The sequence below is a fragment of the Hipposideros armiger genome, unplaced genomic scaffold, assembly GCF_001890085.2.
Source record: "Hipposideros armiger isolate ML-2016 unplaced genomic scaffold, ASM189008v1 scaffold_136, whole genome shotgun sequence".
NCBI classification, from domain to species: domain Eukaryota; kingdom Metazoa; phylum Chordata; class Mammalia; order Chiroptera; family Hipposideridae; genus Hipposideros; species Hipposideros armiger.
Genome location: NW_017731486.1, coordinates 1,707,918 through 1,715,001, shown reverse-complemented (window position 1 = coordinate 1,715,001; position 7,084 = coordinate 1,707,918).

Genomic DNA, 7,084 nt, shown 5'->3' with positions numbered 1-7,084 from the left:
TGTGTAGCCAGCAGCCAGCATGAGTGGCCAGCAGCCGCCGTGAGTGGCCGTCCAGAAGCTGGCCGACTGATCTGCCTCGCCCGGGAAGAGCGCAATGATGGTGCCGACTTGGGCCAGTGAAGCAACATCTTCTACAACTAGACTGAAGAACAAAAGGACAGCAACTTGTCTGTTCCCACTCCCCCAACTCCCCAGCACTGTTCCCAATCCCCAATAAAAATCTTTAAAAAAAACAAGATACATTTATTATCTCACGGTTTCTGTGAGTCAGGAATCTGGGCATAGCTTAACTGGGTCCTCTCTCTCAGAGTCTTTCACGAGGCAAAAATCAAGATGTCAGCAAGGATTGAGTCTCTTTCAAAGGCCTGACTGGAGTAGGATCTGCTTCCAGGCTCACATGGTTGTTGGCAAGATAAAATTCCTCATGGATAGGGAAGCTGGGGGCCTCAGTTCCTAGACTGGTGTTGGCTAGAGGCCACCCTCCTGCTAGGTGGGCCTCTCCAACATGGCAATTTTCTTCACTAAAGCGTGCAAGCCAAGAAGTCAATAGAGGCAGAAGTCACAGTCTTTTCCAACCTAATCACAGAAATTATATCCCATCACCTTTGCCATATTCTGTCGGTTAGGGGAAAGTCACTAGGTCCAGCCCACACTTAAGAGGAGGAGATTACATAAAGCCATGAATACAAGGAAGCGGGGATCGTTGAGGGACATCTTAAAGCCACAATGTCCTTACCACCAGGCTATAGTAGGTGTCAATAATGTTTGTTATTTTGAAGGTTTATTATTCCTAAGACAACAAAACAAGTTTCAAAATTGCATCACAGCAAAAAGAACATTTAATTTCAGAGGGGGCAGACCATATATTAATAATACATAAGACAGTTTGAGGTTGTACATTTCATTCTTATTAGTGGACACTAAGAACTCAGTCATGTAATAACAGCTAGACTGTGACCTCCTTGAGGATAGGACTGTACCCTATATCTCAACATTTCAATACCTGGTGACCCATCTCTGACACATGAAAGGAAGTTGGCAAACAATTAATAGATTGAGGAATGGTTTAATGAATGAAACAGCCTCAAGACTGTTTTCTCCTTGGGTTACACATTTAACAAAATATTATGCCAATTTAGAAAGTGGTTATGAAAAGGGCAAGTTTTGCTATTGCAGGAATATCAAATGTCAACAAGGCATTCCCCATATAGGCTCTGGTATCTTCATTTTTCAGTACCTTTCAAAATGCTAACCTGAGAAAACCTATAAGATGGACAAATAGAAACTGTATGCAGTAAAATCTACATTTGTCATTACTGTCAGAATGAGGAATTGGGCAAGTCGAATTTAGAATCTAGGTTTACTTACAGATGTTGACTAGCAAAGATTTAGGTGCTGCATGTATGTATTCTGGAGAGTGGCATCTCACAGAGATTTCAAGTTGGAGTTCAGGAGAGGAGTGAATCTATGTGAAAATTAGTGCAAATCGTTCTCTACACAAAGTCAGCTGTAAATTTTTGTAAGCCCTTGGAAGTCTACGGTTGAAATAGGTTTTAAGAATGTTATTACTTACCTCAGATGAAATGCTGGTTAGGAAAGGAAGTTTTTTTTAATTCAGAGAAATTAATCCTTGGTCTCAGAACTGATATACATCCTCTCCTTCTCCCTCTCTTTCCATCTCCCTCTCTAGCTCTATCATTTCCTCTCTTTCAAGGAAGATATTTTCTAATTCTATACACATTAGATACTTGTGGAAAGACACAAATATTATTGGCTAATTCAGTCTTCTTGTTCTGTTTTGGGTGATTTAAACCATGCATATTAATACTAATATTAATGCATATTAATTCCTTAGATGCTGAAGATGAGTAAGAATCTGATTGCGTACTTCATAAGAATGACAGGGGGGTTCCCAAGATCTACAAATTCTGCAAAACAGATCCCTTAAGTAAATAATGGAAAATGATAGTTTATTTTAAGTCCTTTGAAAAGTTGAAAAATGATGCAAACGGAAAGGGCTCATCTGTTCTTAGTCAGCTTTTGACCTTTGACTATATAAACACAAGAAACACATAAGCTAAAGCTAGGAAACAGTGTTACTTCTCTACTATCTAGAACAAAATGAATCTTCCCATTAAGTTTTATAGATATACACTAGAGCACTATCACGCAGGACATTTTATTTAATAAATGTATTACTATAGAAGAAGGCCATTGTTAAGATCTTGGCAATCTCTGTGACTTGTTTTTTTAACCTATTGAGTAAATTGAACCAGATCTCTTCTAGCTTTTCTTGCTCTAAAATGCAGATACCAGGACTCATTGAATCAGGCTAGCTAAGAATCCATACAATTCCTGTCCTTCCACCTCCCTGGTAACCACAGTCCCTTCTTAGCTGGCTTAAAAGATCTATCACTTGACATTAACACACAACAATTAACACATAGTAGTGTGCAAAGTCCCTGCTAAAAGCCTCTTGCTTCTATAAAAAGATAATGAATGCCCCAGCACCAATATCAAGGGACTTTGTTGCTATGCACTGACATTACCTCGTAGGAAGTGGGTCCCAGAGGAAGGGGATAAATGTCTCCTCTAACCCTTGTTATTAGCAGAATCCGTTTAGGAGGTTAATTATTTGCCACCTTGACCTTTTAACTGTTCTCCAACAACACTTATATTTCAGTTCTTTTAGGTGAAAACTTGTCTCCCAGAAAACCTATTTACAGCCAATTCCTATGTAACCTTCAAGTGTCAGCCCAACACTAACACCCCCAGTAAGACTTTGGCACTCCTTCCTCTAAGTTCCCATTTCATCTTGCACATACACTCTGTATTATAATTGTTTCCCTGCAGTATGTAAGGTCTTCCCAAGAAGGGACTATCATCTTCTGCCTTTGGATCTCCAGTGCCTTAGTGCCTAGTACATAATAGAGGCTGAAAATATATTTGTACAGTACATGAATGAATGAAAGTCTTTTCTGATTAATTTCACACTGCTCTGATCACTCTTTCTTCATATAGCTTAGATTATTTATACCACAACACATAAGTATACAAAGCAAATGAATTACTGAGATACAATGTATTTTTTGCATCTCAGTAGATGCAAGTGAGAATTGGCTATTGAAAGAAATTTTATATGAATCTTTTTGTAACTGGTCAAGGAAGACATGAATTCAGATATGCCAGGGATTTTAAGGGGCAGCCTTGTGGAAGGGAGTCCTGAGCTGTTTCTTCTGCCTAGAATTAAAACTGCCCCAAATGCCTTAGAACTAGCCCACTTCCCTCCTCTCAGCCCACACTCATCAATGCCCTAAATTAAAACCTGAAATAAAAAATTAATAAAAGTAAAAGGAAATACACTCTGAAGAGGTTTCCATCTACTAAAAATAAGTCAGTATAGAAAAGAATTACATATTAATTTTTCACTTTTATTTTTCCTTCATTAGACTGTTTCTCAAAATGAAGATAGCTCTATTTTTCCTTCTGATAAAATAACACATATTAATTGACATAAATTCTGACAATACAAAAAGTGTACAGAAAAAATGAAAATTACCTTTAATCCCATCACCCAGAGAGAACTCTTATTAACATTTTGATATGTACCTTCCTATATATTTTTTCTATGTACATACAAAAAGTGTGGTCATGTTTTGTAAAATTTTAAAATTAAACAACATATTTTGGACATTTTTCCTTTATGATAAATACCAATCTTCATTATTATTTTTAAATCTGCAGAGCAACATCCCATTGTATGGCTGTACTGTAATTCATTTAATCAATTTTCTATTGATGACATTCGTTTACATGGCTTCCAGGATTTCAGTGTAATAGCACTGTGATGAACACATTTGTAGATACAGCTATGTACACTTTTCCAGTTATTTCCTTAGGATAAATTCACAGCAGTAAAATTGCTGGGTAAAGGGTTATGCATATTAACAAACTGAATACATGTTGCCAAATTACCCTCTGGAGAAGCTAATCTTATTTACATTACTACGGTCACTAGATGAATAATTGTTGCTCCGCACATTACCAATATTAGCAATTAGAAATCTTAAAATGTTGCCAATCTGTTAGGCAAAAATTATATTCATTGTTTTTTAATTACTTTGATTACTTGTTACGGAAGTGCTGATCAAATTCTGAGAGAAAATTTCACTTGAGCCATGGAAGCCACTAGGATCCAATCCTACAGTAGGTAAGTTACAAGTGACCTGAATCTGATAATGGCTTAGGTGATATTCTGATTCTGATTCTGATTCTGATTATTATTATTATTATTATTATTGTCAACTATAATTTATTATTTTTTAAACAGTCTGTTCTTGAAGTTTGTATAGTTAAGTTACTGGCCATTTGATTTCTATTTCCCCTTTTGGTCCCACATATCCAAGGTTAACTTGAGAAGAATTGGGAAGGCTCATGAAGTTATTCACTACCCTTACATCCTACCTTATTTCAGTTTGAAACAGCATGAAACAGGTCTAACACATCAGTGTTCCACTGTACCATATCACTCTTCTTTGCATCTTCATATTTCCTTTTTGAAGTACTTTTTCTTCCACCTTTCTAAATACTCATGCAGCAGTAGCATTATCCGTTTTTCCCCTTCCTTTGAGTTTTGACTTTATAACAACTGGCTCTTAATTCCTCTTCTTCCCTCAAAGCAAGACTGAGCCTGCATTTTTCACTAATCATTGGAAAACCCGGCAATGCAGGCTGGTCAGTATTGTTAGAGCAAGCATGTGAGAGGCAGAGTATACTAAGATCCACCTGAGGCTGTTTTCATTAGTAGGATGTGGCCTAGGACAAAATTATAAGTTAGAATATCTGACTAAAGCATTCCACAGATAGAGCAGACCACCTTGTTAAATGCCGGAAAGAACTGCGTGCCAGGAACCACGTTAATCATTTTCCATAACTGAATGATTTAATGTTCTAATTCTACTTTCAGAAATTGAGAATCAAAGCTTCACAAAATCTAGTAAGTGATGAGGTCAAAATTCAAATCCAAGTCCCTCTGATTACAAGCCTCGTGGTTTTCATTATACCATGTCCTCAATAGCTTCTATTTGTGATGGTTTAAATGGAAAAGAAAAGAGGAATGGCAGAGCCAAAGTTCCCATATTTGGTCATTATTCTAGCTCCCCTAGCTCCCAGTCCCCCATCCCAATCCCAATACACACATTCTTTAATTTAGAATTGACCATTATAATTAGGGGCAACTTCTCTGGGCTTATGGTAGTAGCACTCATTTAAAATAGTGAAATATACTTAACCTGGCAGCCATAATGTTCATTACATGTATGTAATCAAGACAATTTCAATCAAGCCTATAGGGTTATTGAAGTCATTGATGTCTGTGTTGGTCTGTGTGCAGAAACAATGGCTTTGAGAGTGGGAAGAAGAACAGGAATTTTCCAAATAGCATCCCCAATTCTGTCCTAAGGACTCTGGGAAGAATTGTTGATTGTGCATTGGGTTATTTTATAAGTGGGGTGGTTCTAGAAATGAACTCCCATTACCAGGTATGAGAGATATCAATCCTGATATTTTCACTTGAGAATTTTAGGGTCAAGGATAAGCCAGTCATGCTGGACATTAACACATTGTTTGGACCAGTGAACAGAGTGCTGTTACTCTTAACTGGCAGTTGAATGACTATTGAACTAAAAGCATTTAACTTTCTGTATCATATTTGAGAAAGTGTTAACAGGCTAGGCACTCCCTTATTCTTGATCCTTAATGTTTTAAATATTGCTCTTTGCACTCTGCTCCTAGGTAACAGAAATTGGGGACACCTACTAAGTTCTTGCTTCCCATTGGACACTAATGAGATATGTATTTTGTCTGTGGATTGTGAACTCCAAAGATGCTAGTCTACTGTGGAAGACCTCCAGCTAATATTTACTGAGCACTGACTTTGCTAGGTACTTTTAAAAGAACTTTATAGGTATTAACTCATTTCATTCCCATAATAAAGCTATGAGGAGGGTATGTAATATTACTAAACTGAAACCCAGAGAGACTAACTTACCTAAAGTCACACAGCTAGAAAGGAATAGAGGGAGGATCTGAACTGGCAGTCTGATTTTAGAGCCTGTTCTCTTTACTACTGTGATAAATATGCTGATGAGACGAAGAAATCTGCTGGAGGAACAACTGAGAGGCAAGAATTACTATTCCTTCTTGGAATGTTGTCATCTATATATACTACTTGGAACTGCTGCAACTATCTTGAGTCACAACTGAGTATGTTAGAGTAGAAAGGTGGAAGCACTCAAGTTTTTGAGGACATCCTTGAGCAGCTGAATTATCTAATCTTGGAACTGCTCTACCGCTGGAATTATTGTCACGTGAGATAATGTACCCAATACTGTTCAACCTACTTTAATTAGGTCTCCTGTTACTTGTAGCAAAATACACTCTCACTGATACACATACATATAAGCATAAATTCAACCTGAGACTACAACCTTTTTAGGGAGGCCAGATATTTGAACCATGTGCAAGATTTTCAACCAATATTGAATGCCTTCCATATGCCAGGTACACTGTAAGGTGTTGAAGGGTTGGGAAGGGCAGGATTCTGTACCCATGGACTCTCGTGGTACATGTGGTAATGAAATTAGAGGCAGGCACATTTAGGGAAGCTATTGTGAGGACTAATCTAGACTAGGTCAGAGAAGACCCTAATAGAATCCAACAAAAGCATGCATACCAGATTCAAAGAGTCCATGCCATATCAGTAGTATCATCCATTTGTAAGTTTGTAGGTATTTAATTTGTGGTTTTTTTTTTTAAAGCTTTTATTGGGGAATTGGGGGAGGGGAACAGACAAGATGCTGTCCTTTTGTTCTTCAGTCTAATTGTGGAGGATGTTGTTTCACTGGCCTATGTCGGTATTATCATTGCACTCTTCCCGGGTGAGAGTCGGTTGCTGGCCATTGGACGGCTGCTCATGGAGGCTCACGGCAGCTCACGCCAGCTACTTATGGTAGCTATGGCAGCCCACTGCAGCTTCACTGCAGCCTACACCATCGCCGGTGACTCACGGCAGCCAAGCTCCAGG